Raw genomic sequence first — 20454 nt, forward strand, 5'->3', positions numbered from 1 at the left:
CGTTTGGCTGCTGTATGTTCATTGGGTGTAATGAGGCACGTGCGCATTCCCTCTAGGCTGGCTGCCACAGTCTCCATCCCCACCCTCACCTGCTCGGCCAGCTCCCACTGGACTCCTAACACTGTTCTCTCAAAGCTGGTCCCTGAGTCCTTGGAGTCCTCAGCTGTGTGGGTGCTGGCAGGTTATACCATTAGGGTGTTGGGTGGGGCATCTGGGATGGCTGCTCCATTATTTTTCCTCCTTGCAACTGGAGGTGGTGTCTGGAGGGATACCAGGACTTCCTGGAGTGTCTCTTGGCTGATGAATGTCAGCTAGTCATCCTGGTCATCCAGGACAGGCAGATCAGCAGGAGAGCCATCATCTTTGGCAATGAGATGGTGCAAACACAATCTTTCAATGTTGTGGCAGTTGACATGTGATGTCACTGACTTGCTATTGGTGGCTCATTGTCAACTTACTTCCCAAGTATTGTTCCTGTACATCATGGTTGCAGTCTATCAGCCCTTTGCCCCACCTGAGTGTCACATGAGGAGAAGCTCAGGTGGCGCAATTGGCTGCGTCATAATTACTAGGTGTGATGTAAATCCTTTTGGTGGCTTGACACCATCTTGTTATTTTGGGCCCTTCCTATGCATCCATTGCATGGTAGGGCCTTGCAATGGCCGTTGCAGTTGTCAAGCCACATCAACACACATTGCAAAATGCCCCTGTCCCAGTTTTACATGTTTCACATACACCAGGATGGTACCGATACCTTACACCACTCCAGGGATGGCATTACCAAGACACCATGCTGTTGTTTTCTTTGCTTGCTCCTCATGTTGATATATGTGTATGTGTGCTACATTGCACAGCACACATGGACCTAGCAGATTTCCATTTCAGTTTCTGTCTGTGCTGGAAGGTGCTCCTTTCTACACAACTATGATCTCACCTCAATGCAGCCATCCTTGCACTATGATGCAAGAGATGCAGCATTGTGGTAGTGCAGCTAATTTGACACAGACACAGGATGGACCCAGGGATGGCCAGCATGGGTATCATTTGTTGCTGTGTATATAATTTCCTTCATGACAGTGCCTGATGCAAAAAAATTGATGGGCATAGCCAGTTGAGTAATGTTTATCTTAGGTCAGGGCCTCAAGCTAGTTTGGTGGTGATTTTGCAGGTAGTTATATTGGTGCCTGTATGGACCCTCATTGCACGTCCAGCAGTCCTATGAAAACCTGACTGCCATTGCCAATAAGACCACCACCAACAGCGAAGGTGGGAGTAGCACATGTTGTCCATGGGGAATGCCCCATGAACCAATGGCTTGGCACTGGCAGGTTGGTGGCAGCTTACAGACTGGCAATGCCACCTGTTTTGTGACCAGTGATACTCTCCAATTTATGTTCCCACTTTTCCACCAGCCTTTGCATGGCAGTGAAACCCCCATACAAAGGTTGGTGTTGATGTGGTGTGGAGTGCCCCTGGGTGCCCCTGCACAGCCCATGCACCAGTCATGGGCAGTACAGGGGGCCCCATGCCCAGCACCTTTGCACTTTCCACTGTCTGATTTGCAGGACTAGGAGCAATATGTCCTGTCACACCCAATGCACCCCAAGACTGGCACTGACTCTATTTGAGCCATCAACAATGTAGTGGTAACTGCCCCACAGAGCTACCATGAGGATACAGATTTCCACCCGCAATCCCAGCGTGCAACTCACACTGCCAACTGCAAAGGGTACACTGCACTAGCAGTTTTACCAACACCAGACTTACTCATGCACTATCCCCCGCCCGTCAACGTGATATTTTACACCATTATCTTCAGAAACATACAGCATGTGTTGTATTTGTGTGGTGATTTCCCCATTCCCATGTGTCTCACATAGTTGTGTCAGAGTAGTTGTGGGGTCAGCCTGTATTTGTTGTGACCTACAGATTGTAATCTGTAGTGCATATTTTCTCTAGTGGCATAGTTCTGATCAGCGTCAAAATGTGTGGCTCCACACTACACCAGTTTAGTTACACTGGGTAGTGGCATGCTTCCTGTGATACCGGACCACCCTGCTATTCACCCAGCACCTGCCCAGATTACTTTTCCCTGCACCCAGAGAGGAATCCTTACTGCATTATGGAGTAGTGGCAGCCATATTAGGATGTGTTGTTTATGGGAGGGGTGGTGGTGCTTCCAGCACGTTTCTGGGTACTGTTGGGAAAGTTTTTAATGTATTGTGTGCTGTAAGATGCAGCACATGTGTTTTGGCAATGATACAAGTCAGTTGCAAAGTGTTCCTGCAAGGGACAATCAATCAATCAATCTGACAATTTATAGAGCGCGCTACTCACCCGTATGGGTCTCAAGGTGCTGGAGAGGGGGGGTGTTACTGCTGCTCGAAGAGCCATGTCTTGAGGTGTTTGCTGAAGGCGAGATGGTCCTGGGTAGTTCTTAGGTGTGCGGGGAGGGAGTTCCATGCTTTAGCTGCCAGGTAGGAGAATGATCTTCCTCCGGTGGTGGTTCTACGGATCCGTGGGATGGTGGCGAGGGCGAGGCTGGCTGAGCGGAGCTGACGGGTGGGCGTGTAGAACGAGAGGCGGCTGTTGAGGTATTCGGGGCCCATGCCACGGAGTGCTTTGTGTGCGTGGGTGAGGAGCCTGAAGGTGATCCTCTTGATGGGGAGCCAGTGCAGGTGTTTCAGGTGGCCGGTTATGTGGCGTGGCGAGGAATGTCGAGGATGAGGCGTGCGGAGGCGTTCTGTATGCGTTGTAGTCGTTTCTGAAGCTTGGCAGTGGTTCCTGCGTATAGGGTGTTTCCGTAGACCAGTCGGCTTGTGACAAGGGCATGGGTAACAGTCTTTCTGGTTTCGGCGGGGATCCACCGGAAGATCTTCCGGAGCATGCGTAGGGTGTTGAAGCATGATGACGAGACGGCGTTGACTTGCTTGGTCATCGTGAGGCAGGAGTCCAGGATGAACCCGAGGTTACGTGCGTGATCCGAGGGGGTTGGTGCGGTGCCCAGCGCCGTGGGCCACCAGGAGTCATCCCAGGCGGATGGGGATTGTCCGAGGATGAGGACCTCCATCTTGTCTGAGTTCAGTTTTAGGCGGCTGAGCTTCATCCATTCCGCTACGTCTTTCATTCCTTACAGTAGGTTGGTTTTTGCGGTGGCTGGGTCTTTGGTGAGGGAGAGTATCAGCTGGGTGCCGTCGGCGTAGGAGATCATGTTGATGTTGTGTTTGCGTGCGATGGCGGCGAGGGGGCCCATGTAGATATTGAAGAGGGTAGGGCTGAGCGAGGATCCTTGGGGTACGCCGCAGATGATCTTGGTGGGTTCTGAGCGGAAGGGAGGGAGGTGGACTCTCTGGGTTCTGACGGAGAGGAACGAGATGACCCAGTCCAGGGCCTTTCCTAGGATTCCAGTGGTGCAGAGGCGGGTTATTCGGGTGTGATGGCACACGGTATCGAAGGCTGCCGACAGGTCCAGGAGGATGAGGGCGGTTGTTTCTCTGTTGTCCATCAGGGTCCTGATGTCGTCGGTGACTGCGATGAGGGCGGTTTCTGTGCTGTGGTTGGCTCGAAATCCAGACTGGGATGGGCCGAGCGAGTTGTTAGCCTTGAGGAAAGCGGTCAGCTGCTTATTGACGGTCTTCTCGATGACCTTGGCCGGGAAGGGAAGAAGAGAGATGGGGCGGAAGTTCTTCAGGTCATTGGGGTCTGCCGTGGGTTTTTTCAGGAGGGCGTTGATTTCTGCATGCGATGTGAACGAGCTGTTGATGATGTTCCGGAGATGGGGTGCGATGATGGTGTCAGCTTTGTTGAAGATGTGATGGGGGCAAGGGTCCGAGGGGGAGCCGGAGTGGATGGTGTTCATGATGCTTCTGGTCTCTTCTGAGCTGATAGGGGTCCAGGAGCTGAGGGTAGTGGTGGGGGCCTCTGGTTCGGTGGTAGGAGGCGGGGTCTGGGGTCCGAAGCTGTTGTGTACATCTGCGATCTTTCAGTGGAAGAACGTGGCGAGGGAGTTGCAGAGTTCTTGGGATGGTGTGATGTCATTGGAGCTGGCGCTGGGTTTGGAGAGCTCTTTGACGATGTTGAAGATTTCCTTGCTGTTGTGGGTGTTGTTGTCTAGTCACTCTTTGAATGATGTCCTTTTGGTGGAGCGGATCAGCTGGTGGTGTTCACGGGTGGCGATCTTGAGGGCTGTCATGTTTTCTGTGGTTCGTTCGTTATGCCAGGTTTTTTCGAGGGTTCGGCAGGATTTCTTAGATTCTTTGAGGGCATCCGTGAACCATGGGGTTTTCCTGTTGCTGGTCCCGCCTGGGTGGTTCTTAAGTGGTGCGAGGTTGTCGGCACAGTTGGTGATCCACTGTGTGAGGTTGTGGGCTGCGTTGTTGACGTCAGTGATGTTGGCTGGTGGGTTCTGGCTCAGTGTTGAGAGGAGCTGGTCTGTGGTGATTTTGCTCCAGCATCTGCAGGGATTTGTTGTGTGCGATGGTGGTGAGTCTCCCGTTTGAAGGTGAAGTGGACGCATCTGTGGTCGGTCCAGTGTAGTCCGGAGGAGTGGCTGAAGGAGACATGGTTGCTGGCAGAGAAGATGGGGTCGAGTGTGTGGCCAGCGATGTGGGTGGGGGTGCTCACCAGTTGCTTGAGTCCGAGGTTGGCGAGGTTGTCGAGCAGGGTGGTGGTGTTGTTGTCGTTGTTTTTCTCCAGGTGGAAGTTCAGGTCCCCGAGGAGGATGTATTCTGGTGAGGCTAGGGCGTGCGGGCTGATGAAGTCTGCGATGGTTTCGCTAAATTGCGCACGTGGGCCCGGGGGTCTGTAGATGAGTGTTCCTCTGAGGGTGGTCTTGGGGTCGGTGTGAATCTGAAGTGTACGTGTTCAGCGGTGAGGGGTGTGTCTGCGGTGGTGGTTGTGATGTTGATGGTGTTACTGTAGATAATGGCGATTCCTCCTCCAGTTTGGTTGACGCGGTCCTTCCTGGCAATCTTGTAGCCGTCGGGGATGGCTATGGCGATGTCTGGGGCTGAGGAAGTGTTCATCCAGGCTTCTGTGATGAAGGCGACGTATGGTGTTGTTGTGTCCAGGAGGTCCCATAGTTCGACGGCGTGCTTGTGGACGGAGCGTGTGTTGAGGAGGATGCACTTGAGGTGGTTGTTGTTGCTGTGAGGGCCGATGGGTGGTCTGCAGGTTCGGAGGCATGTGTATTTGCAGGCTTGACAGGTGAAGGGACCATGGACACCACCATGAAGTAACCCCAGGAATGGTATTGACTGATTTCCTTGTCTCTGATGTCTTGGTCCTGTTGGTAGGGTTTGCTTGACTATATGCAAGGGATGTTGTGATGACACAACCAGATGCACAGTCATTAGACATGCCTTCCATCCTATGGGCTCTATATGTACATTTAGGTATTTAGCCCTGGTGATTAACAGATGTACAGGTTGTTTATGTGTTGTGGTGCATGGCATCATCAAGGCGTATGTACATATGTTGCTTATGTTTGAATGGTGCAACTTGATTCTTGTGCCGTGTGTCCCTCTGCGCTCCTTTGACATGCATTGAGTGTGTTCTGTGTGCCTCCCCTTCTTGCACTTGACAATTTTCCATGAATGTTCCCCATGCAACTTACCCTGCATTTGTGGTGTTTCCTGGTAGTCTGCGCTGTCCTAAGATTCCAGTGACCAGTTCCTCAAGCATGACCCCTGCAACCATCTCGTCCATCTCATCCAGGTCCTCTTGTGGCCCTGGACTTCCACCTCCAGTTTGCAGTGCTGCTTTCCTGTTCCTTGTTATTTTCTCCTATGTCCTTTGCTTGCAGTCATCCCAGCATTTTTTGCACTCAGTTACAGTTCTTCTCACCTCTCCCACACTGTTGATCTTGTCAATTATCTGCTGCCAGATAGCCTCTCTCCTGCTAATTGGGCAATTCAGAGGTGACGAAGAGTTGATAGTGGTGCTCTATCACCTCTCTTACAAGTATTTAATGCTCCTTCTCACTAAAACAACACTTGTGCTTTTTCTTCTCCCTTCCCTGGGACTTGTGTGTGTCCTCCTGGCTTGTTCTTGTTTGAATGGGGTCACCCTGAGGTCTCTCCTGGCATTTTGGGTCCATTTTGCTTCTCCTTTGCACTGTTTTCTGCATTAGCATCTGAAGCTAATGCTAATGTGGTTTAAAATGGTGCATATAGTTTTGCGACATATTTACGTGCCGTAAAACAGGTTAGAGTAATTTTTGCGGCGCTAACGTAATTTTGCCTTACAATGCCTTACAATGCGCAATGGTTAACGTAAAAAATGTTGACTCTAACCAGTTTTTAGCACGTCGTGCGTCATGGTATAAATATGCCCAGACGGTGCTAAAAAGTGGCGCTAGCCAGCGCTAAGCTTTTTGACGCAAAAATGCATTTGTGCAGTTTTGCGTCAAAAAGTATAAATCTGGGCCTCAGTCTGCTCACACTGTTCAGCACTAAGCTTTTCTATGCTGTACCAGGTTGTTGCATTTGGAAACATACACACTGCCAGTACACAGACTCATCATGTGCGTGCTTCAGCACACTGCACCATTCATGTATTGTACTTCATACAAGCACACAGAGCACATGCTTTCTATGTGCCTGCACTGCACAGCATTATGTCTTTCTTGTCATGTATTCTTCACAGGCATACACACATTCATTACATGCGCTAATCCCACACGTACTGTACTGCACCCTTCCCAGGCACACAAACATCCAGGGAAGAGTCAATAGTCCTGCGCTCTGCAACACTCCACAATTTCCTTCTGGTGTGAGGAAAGCACACAGCAGCAGAACTTTTAAACAGGATGAATGAGCCTGTATGCCCCAGCCCAGTGACGGAAGGTAAAGAGGATCTGCTTACTACCACTGATCCTTATACTATATGCTGTTACCACTGCACTCATGCTGTCTAACTCCTGGTAAAGGAAGTAGCCTTCCACCACTATGATTGCAGCATTCTGGGCACCCTTTCTAGTCCAACAAGATCTGTAAGACAGGTCTATATCATGGTGCACACACATGCTCCATGTTCACCTATGACAAAAAATCAGCATTAGGAATCTAGACAACAGTACAATTGGGCACTCAGGGGAGGGGTACACATCATTAACCATGCAGAAGACTTTTCGGTCCCAAAAGGGGGTACAAGAGACAAATGTTCTACATTGTAATCTATTTTGAGGTGTGAGATTTTTTCGATTCCAAAATGTTCCAAACACACTGAATGCAGATTAAGTTTATGATCAAACCCTGACTTGACTGGAAGGAATAGTTTTGGGAAATCCAGAATGACCAAGCACATCACACCAAACATGACAGTTCTTTCATGTCAGAAAACTCCCCATGACAGAAGTAGCCCTCAGCAACCAATGAGATTTGTTTGTAAGATCCATTTATGAAATTGTGTCACATTCGATGTGGGCAGCTGAAGAAAAATGTAAAGCTATGCCTATGTGACAAAGCAACATACTGCAGGATTTCCATGGTTACACATCAAAACAAAAAAATAAAATAGAGGTCATAATAGGAAGTGCAGTATCTTCTGTTTAGTCCTCTCAGTTTTTTACTCTGGCCTCCTTTTAGTATACAGACAATTGTTAAGTTGTTTCATCAACTAAAAACAAGAAAGTAAAGTGGCTCTTTTTTCAGAGCTAAGTCCTCTGGTCAAGAAGAAAAATATAAGCACAAAGAGTAAAAGAAAAATATAAGCACAAAGAGCTGATTCTCAGGTACAACGTCCCATTATGGTGGCTAATCCTTCGTATTTTACTACTAAAATAATATCTGCCACCAACACTCCCAACAAACGTTTTGAAGAACTTAAACATCACTCCATTCCCCTGGTTCAGCAAGCTGTGGAACGCTCACAAGACTTTTGCAAAAGCATTGTGTTATACTTTAGGGTTAAGATCCTGGAGTTCTTAGTCAGTTTTAATGTGAATGAGAATAGACCCCACCATGTAAAGATGAGAAGATGATTAGCCAGGCATCTCATGCTACGCTATTCACCCCCCACCCATATTCCACTCAGAAGTTAAACATATTTTCATGCGCACGACTTTGGCTCGCCTAATGACCCATGCCCCCCAAAATCCAACAGTTGGTACTGGATCAGATTGCTGCCTTTCTTGAAAAGGTATAAGATCAGATACTCATAAAGGGGACATTTCCCCAATTATGGAACACGGTTATAGGTATACCCCTCAAAAAGAAACCCTATGGGGATCCTGAGGACTTAAAAAATTTTTTGTCCTATTGCCCTCCTACCTGGCTAAGCTCATTACCATTCAAGACCTTCTGGATCCCTGGCAGAATGGTTTTCGGAGTGGACACAGCACTCAATCTGCTTTGCTGACTGCTGCTGATTCCATTCGCTGCCAGGTGGATCAAGGAGGCTCAGCCATTCTGGTAATATTGGACTTGTCAGCTGCATTTGACTGGTGTCTCCTTCCCACTTGGTGCAAAGACTGTGCCAGGCTGTGCTGAAAGATATCATGCTGACCCTGTTGGACTCCTCTCTGACCAATACAACCCATACCGTAAGTTGTAGGAATTTCAAGGAAGAATCTTTCTAGCTTACTTGTGGTGTTCCACAAGGTTTTTCTCTTAGCCCCACCCTGTTTAGTGTATATGCTGCCCATTAGCAAACCTGGTACATTCCTCTGGTTTTCAGGTGTTGTCCTATGAGGACAACACTTATCCACACCACCCCCATATCATCATTTCTATAGGAGATGACATGCTGCTAGTTGCAGAAAGGTTTCAGTGCTGCATGTCTACAATAAACATCTAGATGAAAGAGAACTGGTCAAATCTGACAACAAAATGGGGATTTTGACCTTTGGGGACAGACTTCTGTATGGTCAGAACTTTAGATGTGATAGCGCGTCCAGTCTTTATAAATTACTTATACTTGGTCACGCCGGAGGTCGGTAAACCTTTTAACCGAGTTGGGTTTTCCTCATCCAAGAATAGTCGGATCACTCGACTCAATAATCAATAACCATTATAATCAATACCCAATACTCAATTAATAGATCAAACAACACATTAGGAATCAATAACAATCAGTATTTTGACGCAACATGACCTTTCAGTCATAAATAACCACATCAGGATATTAAAAGTTAATGAGTTTATTTCCCTATATTAACAAAGCTAGCACAATATAAGTAAGTCTCAAAATCAAATGGAATACGTGTGCGAACATTACTAGCTGTCCATAGCGACGGAAGAAACACAATCTACGCAATATCTGGATTATAATGCACTCGGTTATAGCAAAGCAAATCACTAATATAAGCAACTGAATTTGACTAATTGCATACATCGGTCAGCATAACAAGATTTCAATTCAGCATGGTGCACCAAGTGAATACCTCACCTAACCTCTAATTAGAATTGGCATGTGGGGCTTCATGCAAAACGAATTTAGTCAACACAAATTTAGAAAACTTCTAGCTTGGGCCCTGTCAAAATAAGCAGTTGGTACCTAAGAAGGAAAACACAATGCATAATACAATTATCCTTTCATAATTACTGTTAGAAATGGGGTCTTTGGTTGACAGTCAGGTTACCCCCTCTTCAAGCAAGGACCCTCACTCTAGTCAGGGTAAAAGAGAATCACCCTCAGCTAATCCCCTTGGTAGCTTGGCAGAGCAGTGGGCTTAACTTCAGAGTGCTAGGTGTAAAGTATTGGTACCAACACACACAGTAACCTAATGAAAACACTACAAAATGACACAACACCAGTTTAGAAAAATAGGAAATATTTATCTAAACAAAACAAAGCCAAAACGACAAAAATCCAACATACACTATTCAAGTTATAAGTTTGTAAAGATTAAACTCCAAAATATCGCTTAGAAACAAAAATGCTTCCATGAGGTGTTAACACGGCGTCGTGACAGAGTCGTTCCCAACAAGCCGACACCAGCGGCGCCGGACACGGAATCGCGTAGACCCCCAAGTACAGTACCTTTGGTGAAGAGTGAAAACAAGCCGATGCACGAAGTCAGGGATCGCGGCGTCTGTGCGAAATGTTGAATCCGCACACTTCGAGCGGTGTCTGTCACGACGTGGTGCGGCGACTTCCAAGGAGTCGCGGACTTCAGCGAGGCTGCAGCGGCGTCGGGTCTTCAAAGAGCGTCACGTTCCAGCGAAGGTCACGGCATCGGGTGCAGGCGATGTCACCGGATTCAGCAGCGGCGTCGGTCCGAAGTCATCCGAAGTCGATTTTCTTGGATTTCCACCAGCTTTCCTTTCAAGGGCCCAGGGACTGGATACGGCACCACTTGTCAGAGCAGGAGTCTCTCCAGAGACTCCAGGTGCTGGCAGAGAAAAGTCTTTGCTGTCCCTGAGACTTCAAACAACAGGAGGCCAGCTCTAAATCAAGCCCTTGGAGATTTCTTCACAAGATGGAAGGCACACAAAGTCCAGTCTTTGCCCTCTTACTCTGGCAGAAGCAGCACTGCAGGAAAGCTCCACAAAGCACAGTCACAGGCAGGGCAGCACTTCTTCCTCAGCTTTTCAGCTCTTCTCCAGGCAGAGGTTCCTCTTGGTTCCAGAAGTGTTTCTCAAGTCTGTAGATTTGGGTGCCCTTCTTATACCCATTTTAGTCTTTGAAGTCACCTTTCTTCAAAGGGGACTCACACCCACTTGTGAAATCCTGCCTTGCCCAGTCAAGGCCTCAGACACACACCAGGGGGTTGGAGTCTGCACTGTCAGAGGCAGGCGCAGTCTTTTAAGATGAGAGTGACCACTCCACCCCTCCCTCCTAGCAGAGACGGCTAATTAGGAAATGCAGGCTACACCCCAGCTCCCTTTGTGTCACTGTCTAGTGTGAGGTGAAAAACAACCCATGTCAAACTGACCCAGACAGGGAATCCACCAACAAGGCAGAGTCACAGAATGGTTTAAGCAAGAAAATGCTCACTTTCTAAAAGTGTCATTTTCAAACACACAATCTCAAAACCAACTTTACTAAAGATGTATTTTTAAATTGTGAGGGACCCCAAACTCCACATGTCCATCTACTCTCTAGGGGAATCTACACTTTAATCATATTTAAAGGTAGCCCCCATATTATCCTATGAGAGAGACAGGCCTTGCAACATTGAAAAATGAAATTGGCAGTATTTCACTGTCAGGACATATAAACCACATTACTATATGTCCTACCTTATCCATACACTGCACCCTGCCCTTGGGGCTACCTAGGGTCTACCTTAGGGGTGCCTTACATGTAAGAAAAGGGAAGGTTTAGGCCTGGAAAGTGGGTACACTTGCCAAGTCGAATTTACAGTTAAAACTGCACACACAGACACTGCAGTGGCAGGTCTGAGACATGATTACAGAGCTACTTATGTGGGTGGCACAACCAGTGCTGCAGGCCCACTAGTAGCATATGATTTACACGCCCTGGGCATCTCTAGTGCACTGTACTAGGGACTTACTAATAAATCAAATATGCCAATCATGGATAAGCCAATTACATACAATTTACACAGAGAGCATATGCACTTTAGCACTGGTTAGCAGTGGTAAAGTGCTCAGAGTTCAAAAGCCAACAGCACCAGGTCAGAAAAAATAGGAGGCTCCTACAAAAAGATTGGGGATGACCCTGCATAAGCTAAAAAGTCCAACAATTACCAAATACAATCAGCATTCAAGATAAGTCTTCGTCCTTCAGGTACCGGTTCAATCAGCATGGGGCAGATTTCAAAGGGGCAAAGTTAAGGCAAGTTTTCCTTGCGGGAGCAAGGAGAATGGGGCAAAAGTTACTGCATGGGCAAGATGGGGCAAAATTAAAGTTAAAGTCTCTAGGGTGAGAATTCTTAAAGTCTTTTTTTCTGCGACAGAGAAAAGGCATCAAAGTGTCATTTAAAATGGTGTCTTGAATCTGGCTTCAAAATGGCATTGTAGAAAATGGCTGACTTCTCTTTGTCCGGTGGGTTTAAGTAAAAAAACGTTCCAAATTCTTCAGGGTCTTCCATTGGAGGGTTCATAGGGTGGCTTCCTTTTGACCAATGAATAGTGTCTTTCTCTTAGTACTCATTTATGCATAAGGTGTCCTTGGAGCCTTGGAACACAAGTAGCAACAAAGTTTGCCAATTAATTCTATATCAGTGTCTTCATTGTCTGCACCTGCAGAAGCTGACCTTGCTTCAAAGGGGATGAAACTAGCCTAGCACGAAACCTTGAGATAAGTGTATTAGTCATTTCTACTGGAAAAATACAACCTTAAATTAAAATGTGTCTTTGTTAATACAAGTGAAAACCACGCAGTCAAATTTGAGACCAGGCAACTAGGCCAAAGCCTCTGCTAAATTTAAGCTAAGCATAAAACAGTTTCAACAAGAAAATCATAGAATACATTTGCAATTATGACGGATTACTACATTGTCGATTCTTCATGATTAATTAAGCTCGTTTATAATAATGGCGAACTACCTCGTGGGCACATTTTCCCACATACATTATTTTTATTTGCTAAAATCACACTACCTTATACGATTTTGTTTACATGATATATGAATATTTGTTAGCCTTTCTTTTTCTGCTTCATCAGATGCCAGAAGCATGTGGCCCCTTACCTTTTCCGGTTGTCTCAGCAAACAATCTAGGGGTGATTTTTGACAATACCCTCTCTTTTGATACCCAGATTAAGAGGACTGTGATTTCTTGCTTCCTTATTATTAAAATCTTTAAAAAGGTTTTCCTCTCTATAGCAGTTGAACTGATAGTGACAGTGGTTATCTCATTTATGACAGTACACCTTGATAACTGCAATGCTTTGTATTTAAACATCAACAAGTTTGCATTGATTAGACTCTAGGCCATTCTGAATGCAGCAGTCCTACTGGTTTTAGATGTAGCTAAATGTGTATCAGTCAAGGAGGGTATATGCTCCCTGCATTGTCTGCCAGTCAGGAAATGAGTGACCTATAAAGTCCTTTGTTTGGGGCACACAGCTCTCCATGTCCAGGGGCGGCTGCCCATGAACTGCTTTTCATTGGTATATCCCTAAACGACAACTGAAATCTCCTTTTCTTAGAAAGGTATAAATACCTAGATTTCAGAAAACTGGGTGGGGCAACCGTTCTTTCTCAGTCACTGATGCAAAGTTATGGAATACGCTGCCCACCCTCACTGTGAGTCTAACCTCTCATGTTGCCTTTTGTAAGCAACTGAAAACATGGCTTTTTTTTCCCTCCCATGATGGTAATGTTCTTTGTCCGTTTCAGTGGAGTCGACTGCTCACTTTTTGCTAGCGCTGTGACACCTTTGGGTTTAATGCGCTGTATAAATACTAAATACGAATACAAAAATAGAACCTTTTCTATCTGCTTTCTTTTTCATATTTTAAATATAGATGCTTTTCCAAAAGTCCAAAAAGTTTTTGAGGGTCAACACGCTCCATGTCTTTGGACTTTGCACAAAAATGGATTTTAATATGTATAAATTTAATGCTTTTTCCTTAATATTCATAGGTGTAAAATGTCTGCATTCAAATTGGTTTCATAATGTGCTTTAGCAATGAAATCCATCATTAAAAAGGGATTCTGGGGCTCGGCCATATGCATATGGGCAACAGATTGAAAGTACAATTATGAACAATAGAGCAACCCAATAATCCCCCAGGAGACTGGGTCAATATAAATCTAAACACAAAATGAGTAATTTACAAATAAATATTCTTAGTATCATGGTTGGTATCAAACGAATTCAATCATTTTTAGCAATTAGAGTACATAACACAAAATAGTTGTATCTGATGTGCACTCTGTAAAATGGGCTTAGAAATGTTAAGTATACTACTGCAGAGAATAATGTGAAAAGGCCAAAAGTACTAGTCAGAGATCTTTGCCTAATGCTTACGGTTTATAATTTATGGCTTTTTCACATCTGTCTCTACAGTGACTTTTTGAGTCAGAATCTGATGAAAAAATGTACCTTCTAGTTTTGCACTTTATTGACCCGTATTCTACATTCAGTTTGTATACAGTTACTTGTTTTTGCCAAATCGTCAGCCATTACTGTTTGCCCATATTGCTCAGAAGTATTTATAGGGCCTTAGGATACTAGGCACTTGAAAACCAGATTAAGAATATTCATATTATTTTCCCTAACCCTGCCATGCATCTGTGCATTTGTGTTTGCATTGTTTGGGATTACTCTTCATATTTTATTCACTAGACTTTACTATAGAAACACAAATTTAAAAATATGTCCCCTGTTTCTTACTGCTATTCTGTGTCATTTATTTATGAAAGAGAGTTTGGAGTTTAATTGTGTGAAATATTGATTTGTGCATCCTAGTGTGCAATTTGAAGTGCACATTCCGAATTTTGCCCAATTCCATGTTGCACAGATTTAAATTTCATACTTACCTGCCCTTTCATCAATTGACAAGTCACTCACAAAACATGTCAGAGGGAGCATGGATCCTGCTGGCTGCTCCAGCGATTAATGCTAACATGAACATCCCAGAGATTCAGAGGAAGTGGCAGTAGATAATCATCAAAACGTATGCTGGTACCCTTAATTTGTAGTCCAGATGCCTGGAATAATGTTGGGCTGGGCCTGGTGTTCTAGATTGTTCCTGTGACATTGCTCTGAAACCCCATACGTTTGCAGAATTTTCGTTAAGATGACTTCCTATCTGGAATCCAAATTAGCGCACTCAGAGTAATGAAATTACTCATATGGACCATAGGAGTGGAAACATATGTATTAACAATCTTCAGAAGTTATGTGCTTGCTAGTTCTTGCATTTCTCCTGGGATTTGTCTTTGATCCTTCAGACTCAGCCAGCTCTCCTTTTTGAGCCCTGATAGGACACCACCTTGAATCAATTGTCATCAGAAAGATTGTGGTCTTGGTGGTGATTACATTCACCATAAGCCTAATACATTTAATCAACCTTTTGTTTAAGAATATTTATCTTGCATGTTTTCCAGAAGGGGTAATAATTAAGCACTCTCTATTAATTTAGCCCAAAGTTGATTATGAGTCCTCTCAAACCAAAGCATTGTTCTTCATTTTGTGGGGCAAAGATAACTGGCAAGCACAAAATAAAACATAACATGGGGAAGGATTTGCCACAATCCCTTGGGAGTTCTGCAAGGCTCCTGAGGGAGTCCTTTGGGAGTCCTGAGGGACTCTTGCAGGACTCCCAAGGGACTGGCAAAATTAATTATATAAAAAAAAAAAAAAACATGGGGCGGGTGTCTGTGGGGAGGTAGTCTCCACACAAATGGTAACAACACATTACTGTACCTTAAATAAAACCTCAGAAAATCACTGGAAAAAAACCAAACGTTAAAGTGATGTGGTAGTTAGGTATGGTAAAAATATCTCCCTTTACATTAACAAAATGCAGAAATGCTGAAATTCACTGAAAAAAATGATAAATTGATGTTATAGTTAAAATTGAAGGTAATATGTAACATTTTAAATACAAAAAAACTGTGAAATTCACCAGTTATATTTAAATGAAGTAACCATGAACTCACCATACACAGATATGTCATAAATGCTGTCAATGCAGATGTTATCAGTGATGTTATCAATGATATCATAGAGCGTATCATAAGTGATGTAATATGTGAGGTCATATGTGAGGTCAAAAGCAGTGCATGGAGTTTCCAAATTACAGGGCCTGATTTAGATCTGGGCAAATGGAATACTGTGTCTCAAACGGGAACGATATTTCATTAACTGTAATATGATCTCCATAGAATATAATGGGATCATAACACGACGGATGGGATATCCATCACTCTTGTGATGGAGTATTCCCCTCTGCCAAGATCTAAATCAGGCCCATAGTAAGTTCAGTACATTCATTTAAGGTAGGATCTTTAAACCATACCTAACTATAACATCACTCAAAACATTTTTAGAGATGTTTTCTATTATATTCAAACAAGTTGCCTACTGAGCACAGCTTTTGGTCATGCATGGTTTGCTCAACCCTTGCTGCCTGTCTCCAACAGGCATTGGCCACAGACCCTGGCCTAGGGCCAGGCCCTGTGCCCAACTCTTGCAAGTGGCTAACCTCTCACCATGTACAGCCTTTCACTATGCATAGCAGAGGGCTGGCTGTAGGGCCTGGCTTGATGCCATACCCTTTACCCAACCCCGTTGGTCAGCTACCTCCGCAGCACATGGCCTTCAGACTTACCCAACAGCAGCTTTTCCACAAGGCCTGGTCATTCTCCATCCACCCACTTAGACAGTCAACTCCTGCATGCATCCAAACCTCCACTGAGCCCCACACTTTTGCCATTATTTCTTTTTTTTTTTTTTTGCAGTGACAGTGTTCTATTGTGATACCACAGCAAAGTGTATTCTGCAAGGTAGCATGATACCATGCAAGTCTCCTGAGTGAAGCTTGTATTTCCAGAGGTACATCTCCTGCAGTAGTACCATGTTATCTCAATGAAGGGCTGCCGGGTTTCCTGCAAGAGTACCGCAGTCCCACGTGGGCGGCTGTACTGGGGCTTAACAGTAGGATTGCAGTACATGGCGTACACATTTGTTTGCCCTGAGAGTATCCCTCTGCTTGCCCCAATGAAAGCAGGTGGGTCATGGTCTCCTTACACTGCCCCCTTCTTTCTTTTTTCTAAACTGGTGCAGAACATTGCGACCGAGTCCTTGTGTCCTGTAATGGTAGCTGCACTGTTTTTCTTCCATTTGTGGCCAGCCAATCAGACCTTTCAGTCCTGGTGAACCAAACGTTCGAATGGAGAAAAAGCTCTCTTAGCCATTCAGAAATCTTTATTTTTTTAAATTACAGAACCATGCGGGACCAACTGTCATGATATACCTATTTTTGTACTCCTTTCATGCCCAGTCAGGAAGCTCGCTAAATTTGAATTTCTGAAAATAAGCTGAATGTATTTACACCAAATGATGAAAAGCATGCTTTCTGAGTAAAGTAACTTTCTGCCAATTCCTTCAATTGTTTTTTTTCTCTATTGCTTCCCAAATATTCCTACAGGAAAACAATATTTTGGACCTCCCTTTTCCTCATTTTCCTCTTGAGAGATCACCTTGAGCCATTCCAAGAAACAGCTGAGGTGACTTTTGAAAGTTTTGTGAAGGTTTATCAGATGGCGCCAAAGTAAATAGTGAAGCAAAAAATGCTTTCTCTGGAATTTCTAGACCAACAATAACTATACAGTGGTGATAGCGCGTCCAGTCCTTATAAATTACTTATGATTGGACACGCCGGAGGTTGGTGAACCTTTTGACCGGGTTGGGTTCTGCTCATCCAAACTATTGTCGGATCCCTCAAATCATTAATCAATAACCAATACTCAATTAGCAATCAAACAACAAATTAATTAAACAGAAAATCAGTAATTAGACACACCATGACCTTTCAGTCATGAATAACCACACTGGTTTATTAAAAGTTAATGAGTTTATTTCCCTATATTAACAAAGCTAGCACAATATAAGTAAGTCTCAAAATCAAATGGTATACATATACGAACATTACTAGCTGTCCATAACGACGGAAGAAACGCAATCTACGCAAAAATCTGGATTATAATGCACTCGGTTATAGCAATGCAAATCACTAATAAGAGTAACTGAATTTGACTAATTGCATACATTGGTCAGCATAACAAGATATCAATTCAGCATGGTGCATCAAGTGAATACCTCAACTGTCCTCTGATTAGCATTGGCATGTGGGGCTTCATGCGAAAATAATTTAATCAACGTAAATTTAGAAAACTTCTAGCTTTGGCTCTGTCAAAATAAGCAGTTGGTACCTAAGAAGGAAAATACAATGAATAATACATTTATCCTTTCATAATTACCAAATACAATCAGCATTCAAGATAAGTCTTCGTCCGTCAGGTACCGGTTCGATCAGCATGGGGCAGATTTCAAAGGAAAAGGGGGCAAAAGTTATTGCATGGGCAAGATGGGGTAAAGTTAAAGTCTCTAGGGTGAGAATTCTTTAAAGTCTCTCTCTCTCTGGGATAGAGAAAAGCATCAAAGTGTCATTTAAAATGGCGTCTTGAATCTGGCTTCAAAATGGCATCAAAGAAAATGGCTGACTTCTCTGTGTCCGGTGGGTTTAAGTAAGAAAATGTTCCAAATTCTTCAGGGTCTTCCATTGGAGGGTTCATAGGGTGGTTTCTCTTTGACCAATGAATAGTGTCTTTCTATTAGTACTCATTTATGCATAAGGTGTCCTTGGAGTTTTGGAACACAAGTAGCAACAAAGTTGCCAATTAATTCTGTATCAGTGTCCTTATTGTCTGCACCTGCAGAAACTGACCTTGCTTCAAAGGGGATGAAACTTGCCTAGCACACAACTTTAAGGTAAGTGTATTAGTCATTTTACTGGAAAAATACAGCTTTAAAGACATAAAACATGTCTTTGTTAATACAAGTGAAAACTACGCAGTTAAAATTGTGACCAGGCGACTAGGCCAAAGCCTCTGCTAAATTCAAGCTAAGCATATAACAGTTTAACAAGAAAATCATAGAGTATAGCTGCAATTATGACGGATTACTACATTGTCGAATTCTTCATGATTAATCAAGCTCATTTATACTAATGGCGAACTACTTCGTGGGCACATTTTTTACACACATGATTTTTTCTTTGCTAAAATCACATTTTCTTATACGATTTTGTTACATGACATATAAATGTTTGTTAGTCTCTCTTTTCCTGCTTCATCAGTGGTGACCACCTCTGTCTAATATATAAATATTTGTGTGTGTGTGTGAAATGTTTTACTTGAAAAACACAAATGTATTTGCTACAAAATGTTATTGTTCATGTTGTTAATGTTAATGTTGTAATATATCAACACTTACATATAAAATATATTACATTAAATACTGATCTTTTTTGAAAGGTTTAAAAATTATTACAATTAATTAAAAACATAACCAAACTTGTAACTTATTAAATAGAAATAAACACATTAATGAGAGTGGGAGATTTTCATTTTTAATTAATGGAAAAAAACATATATTTAGCAAATTTATTTTAATAGTTTGATAACTTTCCAATCTAATACAAAGATAGTTTTAGGAGGTATACTGCTGTATCTTTTTCTGCAAGAAGACCTACCTTAATATTAATTTGCAGTTTTATTTTACATTAAACTAATTTTATGTTTTAGTCATTTAAAACAATAATAAACTTCATTAACTGTCCCTATGTTTCCCGATACGACAGTTGGAATGTTACTATTAATAACTTTTCACTTGTAAATTCAGCTCTAAGTGTCTCCAGACCCTCATTTGAAGGAACTCCTAATTATATGACACGTAGCCTCAGCATTGTACCTTCTTAGCCTTCAAGTAAGACACCCAGCATAAACTGGCCACTTACAGGATATTTCATGGCTTTCCACAAAGGCCAATTGATGCACTAAATCACATAATAGTGGAAAATGATCTGAAAATTAAAATGACCATGCAAAGAGAAATACTACACTGCCAACAGCAGCATAACAGATGTCACACAAAGCAAAAAAAAAATCAAGATTGTAAGATGTGAACAGTGACGGCCTGCAGGAGGGAAAAGTAGCAGTGCGTGGTGCATGGTGCAAAATTACCTTTATCGCCGTGGTGGTGGGGAGGGGAGAAAAAAAAAAAGAAAATATAATAATAATAACCAAAACTTACCTTTATTGCCACATTGGACCAATTTGCTCCTCTGCCCTCAACTGAAGGAGGAGGCTCCCAGCCTGCCTGGTGTCCAATCCTAAGGCTGCTTTAATGGTGTTGGCAGCATGAAAGCAGCATTAGGATTGGACGGAGTGCCCAGACAGGAGACTCACATGCAGAGTAAAAGTCTCTGCCTGCTGTCTCCAACCCAGCAACTCACTGTCTGCATTGCTGGAATGGAGAGAACTTAGTACGCATGTGTGTTTGCCTGGGCCGAGTCGGCTGGCCAAACATACATGCGCACCGAGAGGGAGCAGTGTGAACTCCCCATTTCATGCTTGTCACAACCCCATGGCCCCGCCCCTTTGACAAGAAAACGATAATAAACATAGTTTACAGTTTATAGTGTAAAAGATTTGCAACTGCTGCTGGTGGGGGGGTGCTCCTCCGTTATACCGGAGGAGCTGCCCCTGGATGTGAAATTTAGCTAGTGAACATAAAAAAAGAAAATGTGTTGCCAAAGTTTGAGGGATAACAAGACATGGCAAGTCCAAGAAACAGAAATTAAACAAAATATAGATAACACAGTTAAACACAAAAAAGAACATTGCTCAAACATACATGTTGTCGCTAATAGAAATGTTCGGCATAACATGGAATCACTTTACCAAAATACTAGCTGAATGGAGTGAGTGACTATGGGCCTTCTTTAGAACTCGGAAAACAATGGTATTTAGGTTTCGACGGACAGGATATCCCTCACTGTTGTGGTCGAGTAACCCATCTGCCTAGATCT

This window comes from Pleurodeles waltl, chromosome 8 (genome assembly GCF_031143425.1).
Source record: "Pleurodeles waltl isolate 20211129_DDA chromosome 8, aPleWal1.hap1.20221129, whole genome shotgun sequence".
In the NCBI taxonomy this organism is placed as follows: Eukaryota; Metazoa; Chordata; class Amphibia; order Caudata; family Salamandridae; genus Pleurodeles; species Pleurodeles waltl.